Source organism: Hippoglossus hippoglossus, chromosome 10, assembly GCF_009819705.1.
Source record: "Hippoglossus hippoglossus isolate fHipHip1 chromosome 10, fHipHip1.pri, whole genome shotgun sequence".
NCBI lineage: Eukaryota > Metazoa > Chordata > Actinopteri > Pleuronectiformes > Pleuronectidae > Hippoglossus > Hippoglossus hippoglossus.
Window position 1 is genome coordinate 6099252 of NC_047160.1, and position 20413 is coordinate 6119664.

The window sequence follows — 20413 nt, forward strand, 5'->3', positions numbered from 1 at the left end:
AGTATTGTGCATGACAGAAGTGGGCGCTATGGATACAATCTCCCATCGTAGCGCTACATGTAATTTTATAAAACAATACCAACACATATCATTGTTTTATGATAATGACAAATACAATCAGCAAGTGAAAGACATCTCAGAAGATGCAATACAGCAATATCTCTAATCTTTGGCAAATGTTTTGTAGTGTAAAGCATCATCAATCAAAATAATCTAAAATTATACATTTCTGCACAATCCTCAACTTTGGTGAAGCACGCAAATTGACACAAAAGCATCCTGTACCGACCATGACCCTTGAGCAAAGCGTGAGCCAAGTGGAGGCAGCTTATGTTGTTTATATGTAGTGTTGCACCAAGTTTTTTTATCAACCCCTCATTTTGTTTTGGACAGTTAAGGGACAAGAGTTAACAAATGTTTCTTCCTCTCTTCAATAACCCTTTAAACAGAACTATTACTGGCTAGCACGACTTGCTGTGGCTTGCACATTATCCATTAGCTTGCAAAATGCAGTAGCTCATCATCTAGCTCTTTTGTTTGGGGTTTTATCAACACTCTATTTCTTTTATCCAACAGGAAATGGAAACCTGTTGTCCATTTTTATTTAACACTTATTTATTTAACACTGCCTACCTCCAATGATTAGTGGAGCTGTCATGTCATTCATCTTTATGTGCATGCATTGCTTATAAATTGTTGTATATACAGTAACTTGGTAGTAATATATGTTTTCTAGTTGACGTTAATTATAGTCGGAGAAGATTCAGGGACATTGTTCTATTCAGGTTATTGTGGCCAATGAACCTGGTACAAGAAATATGATATCCTGGTCTTGTGATTATCCTTGATTGTGCATTTGGCTGTGTGCAGTGATGATATTTTGCCCTTTAGCTTCAATGAAATCTCTCTCTTTTTCTTTTTTTCCCCCTTGTCAGTTACTCTGTTTCTTCTCCTCTCATCATCGACCTTTAGGTATCATTACACCTGCAGCCACACGCCATCATAACCTGAACCTCACGTAGAAGACTTTTCTGAATGTGCGCCTCTCTTTGAATCGCCTCTGTGTGTTTCTCCATGTGTGTGTGAAGCTGGCAGAATTAAATCCAAGGAACCCAGGTGGCCCTTCAATCCCAACTGAACCAAATGTGAATTTCCAGTCAGTCTTCAGGCAGCGCAATTCAAAAACCTTAGAATTGGCACCGTGAGCGGAAGCTGGTCCTTTTTTGGCGCGACCTGTCATGACAATGTACCCTGTTCCCCTGAAAACCCCCATGGGTTCTCACATACAGCCGGATCCACCATCTTTCCCAGCTCAGTCACCACAAGGCTGTGCACTGATGTGACATTACAGATAAAGGGGGGAGACAAATCTCCCCTCTTGTTCATGGCCAGGGGAGACAATGGTAAATGTTCAGCATTATCAAATCTGACTGCCACAGTCATGTGGGGAGATGTCCTAAAACAACTGCTAAATGCACAATTCGAACAGCACAGCAACTGATTTGCACATTCATGTCATAACTTGGGGGTCTGGTTTAGGGGTGGGTGTGATGGGTGGTGGACCAGGGCGTCACAGTGTAACAGAGAGGACAAAAATCACAAGTAAATGAAATGCAATGCACTTGAGTTTTGCCTTTTGACTTTGCAGACTGACGGCTATTTTTAAGCGCCATCTTTGCTGTTGACAAAAAACATAAATTTAGTGTTTTTGACTTTTTTATTATTCATGAGAGAATGGAATGTACTTGTTACTAAGTTAAGCCACTCCTTCTCTCTATATCCTTAGTGAAGACGTGCATATCCAGTGTTAGACTGTGTGACTTGGATGGATGCAGGGCAGCCAATTCCATACTACACACTGAACACTGCTGCTTTTTGAAGTTAATACAGTGGAAATCATGCAATATACATGGCGACAGACATCGCTCAGGATTGACAGCTTGAAACATTACTATCCAACTCCATTGATATTTTCCCAGTTACACCTAATAGCCGACTGCTATGATAATGGTGGTTTTGCCAGGCAATGAGAGAGAATGTTTCTCTTCAGAGGAAACCCAAGTGAAAACGCGTGAGCAGACTTTTTGTGCATGTAACAAGTATTGTGTTTATATATATTGTGTACCTGCCTGTGTAGGTACTGGCTTTATAACATGCTCGTAAAATAACCATAAAACTGTGTGACTCTGACTTCACACCAGATTTTCGCCAGTTAAAAGAACTATTGCTTTCCTCTGCCCCCTTTTAAGACCAACACACCCATGGGCGTTCAGATGGGCTCATTCGCTGTTTACACAATATTGAATGACGATGGGAACATGCCAACTGCGTAGGTCGGAAAAAAGCAGAGACAGCTGAGTTGCAATTGGTACCGTGAGTAAGTCAGGGTCCTATTGTTGGACAAAAACACCAAGTTCTTCAGGCTAAGCAACAAAATCGTCCGTTTGTCTTTTCCATTCAAAATAGCCTGTATGATGTAGCTTCATTCTAACTTCTAATATTTCACACTGTGAGATGAGGCTTTGCAAAAAACTACAACTACTTTGAGATCAAGAAATCAGGAAAACTGCTTGTTAAAGATGGACAAATCAATTTCAGTCAATGTCCACTTAGCAGCTGTTCTGACTTACTGCATGACTATTCATCCATGTTGCCTTAAAAGCAAAACAAATAAAGAGTACGTAATATAAATCTCAAAGTCAACTTCCTTAATTTAGATGATGAGTTGAAATTGTATGGTAAGACTGGAAGTCTTGAAGAAATGGAGTAAGTGGACCTTGAGTTAATGATCATGCCAGGGTTAACAGGTTTGACAGGTCACAAACCATTGTCTACGTTGACTCACTGCTTCAGTGTTAACAGGTAATATTTGTTGGGTATTTTCTCCTAAGAGGGATCAGTTATTTTCACGAGCACAGAAAGTGGTTGGAATGGTACCTTTGAGTGGTTTATTGCTATAATAGAAGTTGTTGTTCTATGCCACAGGAAAGACATATTAGAAAACTTGAATTGAGTGGCGTTGCCCTTTAAGTTCTGCATTAGCAGCCCTTCACCATCATGTCTTTATTGATTGTCTTTTAACGCTCTGTAGAAGAATATTGACTGCTGGGTTAGCCGCTGATAGTTGTAGCTCAACACATAAATTGTGTGTGTGTGGGTTAGCTAAGATTGTACCTGTGTGTTTTGCTCCTGCCTCATAAATCAAACTAAAATACAAAGGAGGGTGTAAAACGGCCGCTGCTAAATTGTCCTGCTTATGAAAACCAATACCTTGCTTCGAAAGCTGCAGAGTAGCACTGGTGGAAAAACAGCTCACCTGGCAACACTTCAGAGCACACTTTTGTTTGCTCGCTCCTTCAAAAACAAGTCAAACTCAGCAGTTCACAAGAGACGGCATGTTCCTCTGTTGTGATTTCACTCGCTATTCTTTTCTCTGGTGTTTGAAAACGGCCTCAGATAAATTTTGGATGAGCAAACGTCAGCACAAGCATTTCAAAAATGCTGGGGGGGCCATTCAAACGTCAAGGCGACATGCCGTGGCGTTTCTGGCGTTTTGGTTATTTCCCTTTCTCCATTTGAAAAAAAATGTGCTGAATGCAAAAGCAATAGATGGCGGGGGGGGGTTCCCCTGAAAGTAAAGTCCTGTTTTAGTTTTTTGCACGCTTGAAAGAGAAACTAAGCACTTTCGCAAAGTGTCATGCAAACTGTTCCGTCTCTGAGTTTGGTGGAGCTCACAGAGAAGGCGCCCTTCCAGCATCCAGTTTGTTTTGTTCTCGAAAGGATTATAGGGTGGAATAGGAAGATGACAAATTTACTCTGTTCTCATTTGTTCACTTTTCTCTTCTGTCTCTTCTGCCTCTGCTCACTGCAGAGGAGAGACGGCAAAGAAGAAGCAGGAGAAATGATGAGGAGAAGATAGAGGGATGATTAGAAAGTCAGCAGGGTTGGTAAACGTCAGATTTCACTTTTTTTGTTAAAACAACTTTGACAGGATTGTATTAAAAAAACACTGGAAAATTGCTGTTGCCTCCGTTTACAATGGCGCCAACTGTACATACACGTATGGAAATTTCTTGGTTTTCAACTGGATTTGCAGAGAAGAAGTGAATTTAGAAAAGACGCCTACTGGGTTAGGGTTAGGGTTAGGGGGTTAGGGTTAGGTGTAGGGTTAGGTGTATAGCCAGTAACATTCATGATGGCTGTGTAAGTCAGAAAGTCGTGACAGTGTGACAGTGAGCCAGCGTGCACAACACCAGCGTCCCGCAACTGAAGCAGAAAAATGGAATTCACTGACTTGTCAAAATGTCGTATGTGAAAAGGCCTTTTTTAAACGTGTGTGGGATTGAAGCCATGGTCACGTCATGTGGGATGGAGAGCTGGGAGAGAATAATGACTTGTGATGTCATCTGTCAACTCCAGATGGTATAACTGAGTAAAACACTGTGCTTTGACAGAATTACAATATATTACATGACACTCATTTGATTTGGGTTCAATTGCTGTATTGCCTACAACAGCTGACTTTTGCTTGGTCTTTTGTCTCAGTGCCAAGTAGGATATGTCTAAGCCTCCAGAAAAATCTGTTTCATACTTGTAATTTCAATTTGGAGATTAGCGTGAGCATAATTTTCAAATTGGCAAACTCTAACTAGATTACAGTGATATGACATGAAGAGTGTATGAGCCTTTGCCAGGCACATATGCTTAATCATCCACTTACAGGGTGTGGATCATAGACTGCATATAAAGAGGGACGACATGAAAGCTCCCACAAAGTGAAGCCAAAGCATCTCAATCGCCCCCTGGTGGCTGGCTGGAGTATAGGTCATAAACCCTGCCTCCTCCATGTTAGCAGATGGGAGATGTGTCAAACAAAAGAGCTCTTCAGACAAAACAAAGAGCTAGAAGGTTCAATACAGATGAAGCATTCATGGGTTATTTGTGTCGCACCGTGCACTTGTATGTAACTCTGTTCTGTCGGAGTATAAACTGCTTCATGGAACAGGTATGGATTATACAGTGTGATGAGAAAGCTGGTGATAATACAAGAGGTTCACTTGAATGAACTGTGTTAAATTATTGTTTGCTTCACAACCAACTTGAGGAGCATTTGAATGATGGGATAGAAAAAGCACTGCTTATACAAATGCTGTATGAATGTGTCTGTGTGTGTGAATGGAGCTGTTTATCAGTGGATGATGATAGTATGCCATCAGGAAACACACACACCAATACACAGTTTATTTATGAGAAACAACGAATATGTCTTTTTTTGTTTCATAAAAAAAACTCCATGTACACAGGAGCTGTATTTTTTCAGTCGTCTGTCTGATGTGTCTGATAGAACAGATACGCTCCTGTTATAATAAGTCCAGCTGTCTGCACACATGCTTTACCTACGCTGCACGCCGAGGCTATTATCCTGCATTTTACACACTCTAGTACAGTGACTGTGTGTTGAGCTGGGTGCGCGTCAAAAACACGGGTGACCGACCACTCAGTGCTGTGACTGAACGCCTCCTGTGTCGACACACACCGAGCGGCCGACTGACAGCTGCTGCTCCGCTAATGTGCTGCTCACGCTACCCTGTCTGTGTGGACACGGGGTAAACCAGGCTCTGTTAAAGTGTTCCTGACAAGTGACCTCTCGTGAATAATTACAAGTCTCTCTAAGTAGCAAAAGGGAAAGTCGGAAAATGTCCCAGGAATAACGTCATGGTTGGTGGTCGGCTCAACAAAGCATGTGACTGACGGGGGCAAGACCACTTTAAATGTCCCATCTCCTACCAACAATCAGGTTCTCTTGGCTATGACAGTGATTCGAATGGACACGCTCAAAGGCAAAGTGAAAGGCTGACGGTCACACAGAGAGTCTGGGGAGAACAGCACAGATTTTAAGACTTCCCAATCTTAGCTGGGAGACATTTATGGCTTGGCACTCCGTAGTAAACACGAGAAGCATCAAAAACGCGTGTGTAACGAACAAAAATAGAGCTGGAGAAAGAGGCTGAAACCCTGCTTACCTATTAACGTCAGTACGCCTGGCCTAGCATGACACGAAGTTGGTGTGAATCTTACGGTGCCATCAAATCAAACGTGACGCAAGTCTTTCGTGCAATGAGATTTGGCTACATACAAAGTCAATGAGGCAAACAGACACAATGGTTGGAAGCAAAGACATGGATTTTGAGCTGCTAGTTTCACCGGCTCAAGCTGAAGTATTTGGATTTGAGAGAAAAATTTGCGTGACGCAATGTTGCAAAAGTGAGTCAGCGTTTATTAAAAGTAAACTGAGACAGATCCTGGCACTGATCTGAGCAAGCATGTGATCAAACAGGCCACTGTGTGTGCCTCTGATGATCTGGTGGACTTACACACAACGGCGCTAGCTTCTCTGGCGTTTTCACAACAGGTACAATACACAATTGTAGTTGCGTCTGCCAGTGATCCTCTCTACTGGAGTATTGGCAGATATTAACGGTTTGAATTTACTCACGTTGCTTGAGCAAGTGAACAAACCGTTTGGTGTCAACGCAGCATAAGATCGTCAGCTTTGGAAAGTTATAGTTCCTGAAGAGGGCGGAGTTTTCCAAAGTCTTTTGTCCGACATCTGATGAAATACTGCCAGATGAGCCCCCCCCCCCCAACTTGACCAATACTTTTACTTGCTTTACTTTAACCACACCATGTTGTGCTAGGAGACGACGAAGAAGCTCAGTTCGAGTCCTTTTTTAAACAGCCACATTGGGCACTTTTGAAAACAGTAACCTGGTATGGGGATGTGGTTTGTATTTGAGTTGTGACCAGAAGCTTTCTGTAGAGTACTGAACACTGAAGCAATAAAGGCTCCACAAAATCTAACTTGTTTTTATTTTGGAGTATAGGTATTTATCATATTTTGTACTCTGTGACACCAATTTTCGTGGAACAGAGGCTGCTGCAATCCCGAGGTTGCAGAACCTGTGAGGGATCAAATTACATCTGCCTGAGTACTTTTTTTCGGAGGCAGACAATGGTGAACCAGATGCTAAAACTTGATGCGATGATACAAGTTGACTCCAGACACCGCTTAAAGAATGATTGATGCTTCGATTTATTGTATCATCTTTCTGAGGTGAAGGTAATTGCAGCATAATGAGTATGGCCGGCATACATGCATACTGTTATTATCCTGTTCTGCAGATCTGTTTTTGGCCTGGCTTCCACACAATTAACACAGCGTGTGTACAGGAACGTGTGATTGCTGCAGTCTATCAAGTCCGGGACTGAAACATACTTTCTCTGCTCACATTGTGTTGGCTTATGCTAATTTCTTTTTTTGCAGCACAAAAACACAGTCGGTAATGAGTAATTCCCCCAGACATCGGCCTGTTCTGTCGTTTCATCTCGGTATCAAGGAAAAGGGAAGACTCTGTGTCGAGGGGGGTTGCTCTCTTTTGTTGTGTATGGTTTGATTTCAGTGACTTGTGTTACATGTGTAATGATCGAGGAAAAGAGAGAGAGAAACAGAGGTAGAGAGACATTGAAAGAGATGTATTCATGGTTCTAAACACAGCAACAAGCTAGTGAGACAGGGATAGTTTCATATCAGGAGCTTTAACAGGTTTCACATTGTGCTGTATGTTTGCACAATGTACAAGTACACAAGTACATTTTCCTCAAAGGCTCAGTTACTGCATGCAAACATAGATATCGTAAACATGTTCTGTATATGCAGACCTACAGTGTATCTCAGTTTTCTTATTTCTTATGCAGCAGAGCATCACCATTGCAAATTTAATTGTGCACCAACAGTGTGAATTTTGGTTACAGATCATTGAGTTTAATTCAGATAAACACTTGAAGGCAGATTTTCCGTGTTTTCTGTTTTTTATTATCTTTAAGATGAATTTCATGATTCTTTTTAATTTGCAAAAACATGTGTTATTTCCCATTCCTTTTGGATATACTGCACTTGCACCTTGGAATAATGCCGTGTCTTGTGCACCCACCTTGGCACATATTACTTCATCTTTTGAATGTGCCCTTAAAATAAAGTGCCACTCACTTCACTTGATTTCCAGTGTCCCTAAGAACATAGATTATCTAATCTGAAGACCAATGGGTGCTCAGATGGGTGCAAGTACATTTGATATTTAAACATTGTGGGCTCTGGATGGTAAAAGAACCATTGTGTCAGTCAAAATCAAAAAGATTTGCTTTACAATTGGCTCCACTTGGTTTTGTTGAACCCTGCCGGTCAACTCCACAAAACGTATATCCACAAACTCAATATTCACTTCTGAATTGTGATAAATTCAAATGCTCCATATGGATTTCATGAGTTCCTACAGAAGCAGAGTTCATGAGATGTACAGTGTTCACACCAGAATGCTATTTAAGCTAAAAACTACATGCACGATGGTTCACAGTACTGTCACTTTTTTATTTTAATTCAAGTTCAGGCTAATGTCTTAGATTATCCATCTGATCTAAAGTCTCAGAATCAATACTAACATATTCAAGAATGACACTTCCGAACTCTTATTTTTCACATCTGCCTACACACTGTCCAAAAGTATCTTCTCTGTATTCATGCACACTTTTGAGACGATTGTGTCTGTGCTGAGCATGTGTTTCCATGCAAATCCCTGTGCATATGTATTTGTGTGCGACATGTAAAGTGTGTGTGTATGTGTGCGTGTCAGAGGTGGGTCGAGTCAGCTGGTGCCTTGTGTGGGCAGACAGACAGCCAGCACCCTGCCTCTAAGCTGACAGCAACTATCCACAGAGAGAGAGAGAGAGATAAAGAGAGCAGGAATGGATAGAGAGAGAGGGGGGGGGGCGTGTGCATACTCTATATTATTTCATTCTAAAATAGTAGCTGGTGCCTTTATTTCTCTGTTTCATTTGAATGTTTGATCAGGTTAAACCTTAACTAAGAAGCAAGAACCCTTAATCACATCTCTTATTTATTTTTTATTGATTGATTGATTGATTTTTATTGACTTTTATTTTATTACGCTTCAGATGCTTTCAATGCAAAGTCAATGTCCTCCATGTAACCCTGTTGTCTTGATGAATTTAGAATAATCTGCATCTCTACAGTAAATTCCGTTTGTACAACAGGGCTGCCATCTTCTTCGATTGCTAAAAAGTTACCGTCAGTGTAACGTGTTGCCTTCTGAACATTTCACACACAAGTCTGTCCAGAGGCTCAAAGCCCATAATGATGATGATAAAACAATCAGCATTCAGTCCCGGGTCGATGACTCTGCAGAACACAGGTTTTCATTGGCTCCGGCTCTGATCGGCAATGATTGAAACATGAAACCTGGGTGAACGCCCCAATTTCTTCTTCTTCATTTTGGCAGTCTAGACTCTGTTGAACATGACTCACAGGAAAAAATAGAAAGGCCTCCTCCACTGCCAATGGGAAATTAGTCTTCTTTTTTTAGGTATGTTTAAAAAAACAGCATGTACCCACTGAAAAAGGAATATGTAATCAATATAATATTATTAGATCCCGTATACACTAAACAACTCTTCAAAAATGGTCTGATGTTGCTGTTTGACACTAATTCAGACACTAAATACGGGAAATAAATATCTTTTCCATGGCATTCATTCGTTTCTGACTCCCAAACTGTTCTACTGTGGCCAAAGTTTCTCTGTAACTAAGTCACTATGTGATCTCCTCTTGATAAATAATGTAACTCACTCTCAGCCTAAAGTGTTTGAAGCAAAAACAGCAAAGTAGAAGTAATTACAGATGATTAGTAAATGGCTTTTTGGGGTTCTTATTATTTGACATGCCACTGCTTGGAATTCAGTTTTCATTAGAGAAGTCATATAATTCTCAGTCTCTGTGTGTTGCTGTGACTTGTACGGAGGGAGAAGAGAGGAACGAGTGCAAGTGCATGCATTAATGGAGAGAGAAAAGGAGTGGGAGGGAAAGATTGAAAGACAGACTGAGGAGGAGGGGAGAAGGAGAGAGAGAGTGAGAGGGGCTGCATTCTGCCTTGACAGCCCATATTCTATCACTCTGATCCCAGCCCAGCTCTGATTGATGGTATAATTACAATATGGATATGAGATATTTACATAAGGCAGCGACAATTATTCACAGCCAAATACTTTTTCACTGAACACATGACTCCCGAGCACTTCATAAAACATGCTGTCGACAGGAAGTCCATGAAGAGGCTCTTCCTGTTTACATACAGTATGATCACCATTCAGAAACGTATGCTGTGGTTTTGAAGAGACAGTGAAATTGTATAATTATACAGAATGTGTACATGAGCTGATCTCATAGACAGTTTGGTATCTCTGGTACACTGTTTGGCATTTTCATGATCACTGGCATTGCACTGAGACTTTACAGGTCAAAACACAGAGGGATGCTGCATATTGTTGTTAGCATGTTTTTATTTGCTTTCATTATGTCAACCTGCATTTTACTGTACTGGAAGAAAGCAACATTTTGGACAAAGTACCTGAATCTCAATTGCATATTCAAGCAACCACTCCAACCATAATTGGGATTATGGGAAAATCTGAGTATTTAATGGCCGGAACCAGGGGGCTCTGGCCCTAGCTGAAATCTGATTGGCCTCTGAAGACCCCTGTCCTGACAGTAGTCTTTACAGAATTAGTCACTCTCTAAATATGATAATTTGTGCAAAACACACACATACATGTTGGAAATGTCAATGTTCTTAAAGGTGGACATGACAACACAAAAGATACTAGATACTTGACTTTCCATGTGAGTTACATGATTCTTAACTTGGACATGTTGATTTCAGAGCGATGATACAAATAAGGGATAGGTAACGGGTTAACATGTTGGTGATGAAGCAATCACAAGAAGACGGGGTAAGGTGGACCCCCCCCCCCCCAGGCAAGAAAAGCAGATAGAGATTGTAGAGAAATTGACTAATGGACATTATTTAGAACCAAAAAATAGCAAAGAAGGCTATGGAGAAAACAAACAGAATTAGTTGATGGACTGAGGGAGGTGTAACACCCATAACACTTGTCTTATGTATTTTTTCTATTTCACTGTATAGATGGTGAACATATCCATAAAAAATATATATATATATATAAAAATATTGAAGTTCACAATGTGCTTGAACAAGGAACAATTATCAAAATATATTAAAGGATGTGTGGCTTTGTTCAAAGCTATAGATCTAACTGTGAACAAGAAATGTGCACCTTACTGAATCAGGAATTGTGCATGAGTATTGGATGTATAATTGGCCCCTGTGTGAAAGTTGTGTCCCCTTTATGTCCCCTGATTCAGAAAAATCCTACTGGATTATATTTTTCATTTTCTTCTCCACATTTATTGGAGCAGGAAACAGGTCGTGATGACGCACAGTGTGTCAAAGGCTCCAGGCCAGATTCAGACTGATAATGTTGAGGTTACATGCACTTTATACTCTAACATATAGAAATCTGACTGTTATTGATTTAATGTTCCTGCATTACACCGTGTCATGAATAGTCTCTGACCCATCAAGACTGAAACCTGACACACAAAGGTCGATGTGAGCTTTCACTTTCTGTAGAAAGTGAAAAATGTCAAATTTCCAAATGTCAGAGTTATCAGGGAAGGTTAGCACAGAGCGGCGGCATGCTATTCCGACAGTCTCAGACAGGTCCAGTGATATTTGTGTACAAGTACAAGCCTGTCTCTGCTTGGTGCTATTTTGGTGAGGTTCGCGTGGCACTGTGAGGAAGAGCGAACCACATCACAACTCATCTCTGTCACTTTACATTCTATGGACACAATGAGTCACTCCTGAAGATGTGATGGTCGATGTTGCTGCAGGGGGATGTGCCTGCACCAGGCACGACTAGTGTAACTCTGATCAGTGAAGTCTGTCTGCGTATAAGTCACATCAAACTCATAATTGTTATATTGAGCTTCTAATTAAAGGAGACACATGAGTTTACATTCTCTAATGTTAAGAAAACACTTTGCTCTCCACAAACTGTCCATTGCTGCAGTTCCTTGCTTTGAGCTCCTGTCTTTCTGACTGTGTGCTCACTTGATCTGACGCAAGGATCATTTTGAAAGAAACTGATCGAGTCAACAACCTTTCATTGGCTTTGAGTTGCATGAATGTGCATTTGCATTTAACTATTTTCATCAACATTACTCTATATGTCGATTAAAAAGGAAATCATTTGACATGTTACTTGAAGTTAGTTTCATATGAACATAATTCTTAGGCGACAAAATTTAAGCCATAGATGGGAGAATTATTGACCAGGGAGTTTTATGTACTTAAATGGAAGCTCCCTGTTTTTACAGCATCATTTTACATAAATAGACACACACACACAGTTGGTGTATATTTTGCACGAACAAGCTGAAATCTCTTCTAGTGCAATGAAAAACAAAGAAAGGAATGTCCTTGTGACGGTAACATTAATTTCCTTGTTTCAATATACTGGTGCAGTGGCGCTCATACTGGAGCATGACCTTTGAATGAAGATGTCAGTGACATCATCACTCAAGAGAAAACATGGTCACCAAGGTTACAGCAAGTATAGGGTTTAAAATCTGTGGGAAACCTCTGTCTGCCCATCCAAAATACTCTACCTCACACTGCACTTCCTCTGGTCCTCGGCGACACAACATACTTCCTCGGAAAGTATAGAGGAAGTCAGAAAGATACCTTAATTTACTATGATGAGTTATATATTATATTGCTCTGTCTTACCAACCAGCTCCTTAGATTCACACACAGTTCAGTGTCCTGACCAAGGATACTTTTGCAGCAGACTGGAAGAGTCAGGAATCAAACTACTGACTTTACGTTTAGTGGACGACCCACTCTACCCCCTAAGCCACAGCTTTCTAAATTTGTAATGTCTAATCACACCATTTCATTTGAGTTCAGTTGTTCCAATGGCCGGCCTGTGGCCCTGCGTGTGGGTATGCCTGTAAGTGTGTGTGTGTGTGTGTGTGTGTGTGTGTGTGTGTGAGAGAGAGAGTGTGTGTGAGTGTGTGTGAGTGTGTGAGTGTATGTGTGTAAGAAACCTGCAGGTGTTTAATCAATTCGATGGAGCCACCGCTCGACAAATAGCTGTTTTCCTCTCTAACATAACCTCATTTCTTCATCCTCTGATTTCCCCTTTCCTAATCCTCCTCTTTCTTTCACCCCTTTTACTCCATGTAACCACATTTCTTTCCCCCGTGTGCTCCCTCGCCGACATGAATGAAGCGACTGGCGCTCTGTGACGTGACAGACGTGAGGCGCTGTTAAATGTTGAATGAGTGGAGGTGTGAGGGAGGGGACGGCTCTCTGAGGCAACATTTCCTACCTGTTAAATGGTGCCGTTAAACAGGGTAATAGTGAGGAAATGGGGATCTGCTCAGAGCAATTAGATCATTCACTGAACAGGTGGTACTGTATTCATTAGCCCCGTGCTGTGAATGTGTGTGTGCACGCATGCATGCATGTGTGTTTGTCAGGGTCCTACATCCTTGTGTCTGCAGGAGAAAGAGCGCAGACACTTGTTTTTGCCATTTTTTTTGTTGCTTTTCTAAAAATGTCATATTCCTCTGAGTCTAGTAAATACCCCTGTTCGGCTTCCCTCTGTGCAAATAATTTGTAAATATTTACACTCATTTATTATTTAGTGTCCCTTTTTCACCAAAACAGGGAGGCCACTGGAGACTCCTGTTCCCCGTGTGTTGACTGGAAGGCAGCTGTCTCCTCTGGTTGAACCAGCTCAGTTTCAATATCCATGTCGAGTGCACCAAGCCTCATGTTTGCATAGATTCTAGGCAACAGTCAGATTTAATTGATTTATCAAGTTGGGCTTGTGATACTCCTGGCACAAATTATTCACTCATTTAAATTACAACATTTTCAGTAGTAGCTCAGAATGTAGAAATTAAACAGATGTTCAAATATATTTGTAGTGCGAGGAGAAACTGAGATCAGCGGCTGAGGAGATGAGCAGAGACTCCACGACTTCTTCTTGACTTGGTAAAGAATGGAGTAAGGATACCATCGACAGCCAGAAAGAACAATTTGTGTACAGCATCAACCATAAAAGTCTTAACTAAATAGCTTCATTAAATATCTTTTATAAAGAAGGAACACACAAATATTTTACCTATATGATAAGACTGTACATGTGAGAGTGATACATAGTTTTGTATGTATGTAATAGATCTGCAAAGTTAAAAAGCTCAAACAATCCTGAAACAAGTCGTCAGTAGTCCGGCTGACACTTCCAGGGTATCCTGATGTCATATGACATCACGATGCATAATAAACACCCAGCAGCTAACAAAGGCAGGTAAAGTGGGAGCGGAGGCCGACATTTCCTACACGCACTGGAAGCAGCTGACCAATCACATCAGAGTGGACCAGGTGACCAAGTAGAACAGAGTGGGCTTAATCAGGAGGAGGCCTTCGCTAAAACCAAGTATTTCAGACAGAGGCTGAAAAGAGGAGCTGCAGCAATGGACAGTATTGCTGAGGTAATGACCCAAATTGAAAATATGAACCTGGATATTATCATAATATGCCCCCTTTCAAGGTTCAGCGTGTAGAGTTTAGTAGCATTAGCAAGGAATTGAAACCAACTGAATAGTCTACTCTTCCCCTCACCCCTCCATTTCCAAGTGTGCAGTAGACGTTATGATGGTCTTCAGGTTATATAAAATTGCAAAAAGGCCCTCTCTAGAGCAATAGTTTGGTTTGTCCATTCTGGGCTACTGTAGAAACATTGCGTGGAATGGCTTCATGTATGCTCATTCCAAGATAACAAAAATCTCAGCTGCATACGACCTTTAACCTTCAGACCTTTAAAGACCCTTTAACTACATCTTGGAAAGTGGAGAACTCATGGAAAATCGTCCTTCTCTCCCTCTTCCTGTAACACGTCTCTTAGCCTTGGCTACACTAACTCTGCTTCAGGGACTCAGGTCGTCAGCCATCGTCTGAACTGTGACTTTAAAAACATCTCGAATGTGAGTGTGAATGGTTGTTTGTCTCTTTATGTTGGTCCTGTGATATGCTGGGGAGCTGTCCATGGTGTAACCCGCCTCCAGCTCAATGTCAGCTGGGATTGGCTCCCGCTCCTTCTATGACCCTCAAGGGATAAGTGCTATAGATAATGGATGGATGGATGGATGGATGGATGAATGGGTCAAGACCACAGGAAAAAATAAACAAAATGGATTTTCTCTATAGTGCATTTTACCTTCAGTCAAGTTTCCTAAAAAACTTGTAGAACTTGTATATATCTCACCCGGCTCTAAAGGGATGGGCACACCGACATCACACTCCGGTCTTAAAGGGAGATAGCTGCATATCTTATTATGTCTTTATGGTTTAAGAGACAGTTATTTTCAAGAAATGAAAATATCTCACACACTCTTGCTCATGAGGAGCCTGATGAACTTTGTGGGGAACGAAATGTTCTAGATCACTGAACAGAATTCGGTCTTCAAATGTCAAAGGTCACATAAACACGTTTCTTGCTGATGCAATCTCCAGTGAGGGACGAGAGCTTTACAACTTCCTGATTGGAGAGAAACACCAAATTGCATGTGGGGCAAAAATCGTTGGGCCCAAACAAGGTCAGAATGTGTGGGAGACACAGGAGGAACATGCCTGTAGAGACCATGTGGGACGGAGTGTTTGATGGACAGTGTTACCGCTCTACTCCTCTACAGTCCATTCCACATGGGAATTCAAATCTATTCAACACAGATCCAGAAATCAATTGACCAAGGTTTCTCATTCTATCCAGATCCACTCATTAATTTACCCAGCAGCCTCACAGACCTGACCTTCAAATCTCTCTGCCAAAACCACATCTATGTTACGTTCAACACCACTCGAGAAAACCAGGGATTTCAGTAAAGCAACCGTGCATGGTTTGCCTCACTCCCTTTGCCTCTGCTGCTTTAACCGTTGCCCAGCTGCATGAATGTCATTCAATGAGAGTGATTTAAACCATTCTGAATGTGATCACTGTGGTCAGACATGCCAGTTTCAACCTCTCGGTAAATAGCTGCCACTCTTACTCTTGTAATGTCTGGAATTTCCAGAGATTGGTGTGATAAGCAGTAGCAGTCCCCGAAGGCACGACATGCCATGCTGACGAAAGATGTCAGGGAGAGTGGCGAGGCTCATTCACGTTAACAAGTGTGCGAGTGAAACAACCTGACAGCTACATGCAAAAGGGGCAGATGAAAATACAGTTGTCAGACCTCGGAGTGCATGGGCTCCAGCAGCAGAGGACCACACCAGCCTGCGGCCCTGTCAGTTCCTAAGAACACAATGAAACCGAGCACATGATCCTCAGTAGTGGACGGTCGACTGCAGAGACGCTGCCTGGCCCTTCTGCAGCCACGTGCCTAAACGCTTCCCACCTCCCTGCTGTCTAAAGTACAGGCTGCTGCTGGGGGGCGATGATGTGGGAATATTATCTTGGCTCACATTAAAACCCAATTAGCACTCCCAGTTGTGCTTCACTGTGTACTCTGGAAGTCCTAAAATGTTATTACTGACCACAGTTTCCTTATAAACATTTATAACTAATTCGATATTTGAATGGGGCTGAAATTCATATGATGACAGTGAAGATACCCTGTTGTAATTCTGACCACTCCCGACACTGTGGAGCTATTAAGTGGGGTTCGAATTTTGTTTGGATTTTACAAGTACCCACAGGCACAAATAAACGAGCATACATGCAGTGTGACGCCGTCCCCGTAATAGACATCCATCCATTGATTATCTATAACGCTTTATGGGTTGCAGGAGGGCTGGAGCCAATCCCAGCTGGCAATGGGCAAATGCTGCCAGCATATCCCTACCATTCACAAATACATTGACTCTCTCATTCATACTTATAGTGCATTGCCCATTATAAACCTGCCTGTTTGGAATTGGCAGTGTACTTAGCCTGTGGTAGTGCTGGTTGCAGTTTTCTTTCTGAAACTGTATAAACGATCTGCAGTAATTGAGCCGTGGCAAGTAAAGACCTGCTGCTTGACTTAGTCCACAGAACCTGGAAGCTGCGGCACCACTTCTGCACAGAGAACTGTTCACCTGATCATTCAAAGTTTGGTGAAGCTCGACTCAGAATGCAGAACCCTGAACTGGAGAATCAGTTGTTGTTGCCATTGGTGTGAACGCACCATTGTTATGATCAACAACGTCACTGAAGCTGATCAGTCCCAGCCACCGCTGGTACTGACCGCAGTCGCCTGTTTGTTGAAAGTTTATGAATATTGAAAGTATCACACGTTCAAATGGCACCAACCCACCCAGGTTTGAAGCAGAAAAAATGAGCTGACAGAGAGATTTTTAAAGAAATCGCTCAGAGAAGCCGAAGCCAAACTGGTATTCAAACAGATTCTTGCTGTGAGGTAAGAGTGCTAACTACCGTCACTGCACCACCGTGCCACCTTCATGGTCGACAGTTCAATTCAATTCAATTGGTACAATGCCAAATCACAACATACATTATCTCAAGGCACTTTTCTAAGTAACTTATAAAGTGAACTTCCAAAAATTATAGAAAATCCCAACAGTTCCCACGACACTTGGTGACAGAGGAGAGAAAAAAACTCACTTTTAACAGGAAGAAACCTCCAACAGAGCCAGACTCAATGTGGGCGACCATCTGCCTCGCCTAGTTGGGGTGAGGGGAGGAAAATGGAGGAGAGAAGAGAGGTGGGTGAAAAGGGATTAGAGTTGATCAATCAGGAAAACCTATTTCTTTAACATCTGAGTCTATTTGTGTTTACAATAATCACAGTTTACATGGCGCTATTTATTCAAACAGCTGAGTTTGATCTTCCCCACAGTATGATCACACCGTTACAAATCGACTCAAAGCGCGGAGTTAGTGAACGCCTGCTGCGTTCTAACAAGCCAGGCTATCGTGCACACGGGCCACAGATGCTGCTGTAGTTACTTTGTACGAGCCTGGTGCTGCTTGTGCAAGATTTAATCAAGGCACTCATATTAGAGGAGGCGTGCGTAATTGCACAGGGCCTGATGAGTCTGCACCACATCTCACCAATTAGGGGAGTTGCAGATGGAACGGTCATACCTTTCACGCCTCCTTCATAACATTAACATGTTCACAGTATGTCCTCATGGGTTCTGCTGTTGTTTTGTTGTTGCTTTAGTTATCTCATAATAACATGCAGATTACCTAAGTCCAGGGCCAAAATCTATCTTGACACCAGCTTAGTAATGTCTCTAGTCAGTAGAGCAGCGTTAAAGCTGACACAATAATATGTAATAATATTAATAATATTAATCAATTTAACAACATGAGTTTGCTTAGGGCTGGGCAATATTGCGTATGGAGTCAAAATATTTGTTTTTACTCCTGAGCGAATGTTGTGGTTTTATGCATAAGCATTACATCAATATATTGAACATTTGTTGTTGAAAATTATATTGCGATAATTGTTGATATTGGGTTGTTGCCCAGCCCTAGTTTTGGTTCAGTCTCACCACTATCACAGCGTCAGTCACAGCAGGCAGCAGCTTTCAGCCAAATAGCTGAATACCAGCTCCGACCTGCAGACACAGTCAGGTGTTCAGCAGCTAGAAAGACACATATCTCCCTGAGGAGCCGCCAGAGACCAAGAAACAAAGCTTAGAGAGAACGAGTGATGCTATGGCTCAACTTTTAACTGTTAACAAGTTCATAAGATCAACTCAACGGTGGCGTCGACATGTTAGTGTTGGATTCACAACTTGTTTCCGCAATATTATCAGGTTTTCAGGCTTGAGAAAGTTTTTGTCTCCACTGGTTGGGATTATTCTATGACTTAACCAAATCATCGAAACGCACAGTGTGAGCACATGCACAGTGAGCTTTGGGTTCACATCTCAGACGATTTACTCGTACATCTACTGAAGAAGGTCAAGATCCGCAAGATAAAGACAAGGGAGAAACTCTGATCACAACATCTGCCCGAGATGAAAGTGGGACTGAGCAGAGGTGGAATTTAGCAACAACCTTTATAAAGTCCCACAGTGTATTCCGAGTTTAACCAGTAGATCCACAGCTATAAAGAGATATCTTCAGGATAATTTATTCTATTGTAGAGTATGTGAAAATGCTCACTCTGTGCTAAACCGTGATTGTATACATTCATTTAAGGTCGACAACAAGAGTCTGCGACACCGGGCGGAAACCAATTACACCTTCTCCTGCAGATATTAAAAAGACGTGCACGGCCAGACAGATCTTTCATAATGATGACGAGGCGGCTTATGTTTCCATGTAAAACACAGACTGCCTCTGTAACCAAAACAGCATGACTCACTTGGTTTGGGAGAGACAGATAGTGTGACAGAATAGGCCTGCAGGCTGTCTTTAATATTGGATGTGTGGCTAAAGCGGCCTAATGGCTTAGCACTGGTCTGTTTGGGACAAGAATAGCATGCTATCTCTCTCTCTCTCTCTCTCTCTCTCTCTCTCTCTCTCTCCCAGAGTGTGTGTGTGTGTGTGTGTGTGTGTGTGTGCGTGTGTGTTTGCACATGTTTGCCCAAGACCCAGAATTAAACAAGTTATTAAAATATGCATCTTGTTTATAATCATCATTTGAACTTTTAACCCTTCAACAAAATAAGACTGTCTGAATTTTCTAGGATTAACAGTTTGATTACATTTTTTTTTTTCCTGGAATATCACAAGGAAATACCACCAGGCTTTGACGTCAAAACAGAAATGTAATCAGGAGAGTAAGATGTTGACTTTTGAGATTCTGCCTCGACTTGCCTCCGGACACGATATTCACATCACAGACACTCAAACAGACACAGAACACAGGCACCCAGTTGACCCTGCTGCGTTCTGTGTGTATGTCCTTGGGAACTCAGAATGGGCTTGTTTGATTGACTCAAGACTCCCAAGCGCACGCACGCACACACACACACACACACATATAAAAGCATATTCTTCTCTATAGTCCAACCTTTCTGAGTGCATATAATGTGTGACACTTTGCATTATACACGCTTTGACCCTGCTTGGATTCCCCTGTGCTCTTCTGTGGGATATCATATCAGAGACAGACAGACACACAGACACAGCAAAGCAACAGAGAGGATGAAAGATAGGTGGTGGTATGATGCTCTAATAGTGTTTGTTCTGTCCTGCGCTCTCTCTCTCTCTCACACACACACACAAGCTTTTTGTGAGTTTGTGTTAAAACTCAGATATCTCATGTCGACTTTCTTCTTTTCTTTTCTTCTTGTCTCTTTTTCTGTCTGTGTACGGTAGAATTATTCTGTATCATTAGGTGTTTTGTCTAAATCCCTCCAACCTCCTCATCCATCTCCACACTTACACAGAGCACATATACACACACACATACATGGCAGGAGCTTCCATTTCCACGCTCACGTTCATG

The 20413-nt window shown here is 41.8% G+C and overlaps 1 protein-coding gene across 5 annotated transcripts in view; it reads left to right on the forward strand.

Annotated features, from left to right (window-relative positions):
• Positions 1 to 20413, forward strand: part of il1rapl2 (interleukin 1 receptor accessory protein-like 2) — a 373733-nt gene that overhangs the window by 36743 nt on the left and 316577 nt on the right. The window contains exon 2 of one of the 5 annotated variants that reach the window (XM_034597454.1): positions 3872 to 3943. The exons of 3 other annotated variants lie outside the window; for them this stretch is intronic. The gene's annotated coding sequence lies outside the window, so the exon portion shown is untranslated. Of the gene's footprint in view, positions 1 to 1117; positions 1146 to 3871; positions 3944 to 20413 lie in introns of those variants that run through there. One more of the 5 variants, XM_034597455.1, reaches the window with a different exon arrangement.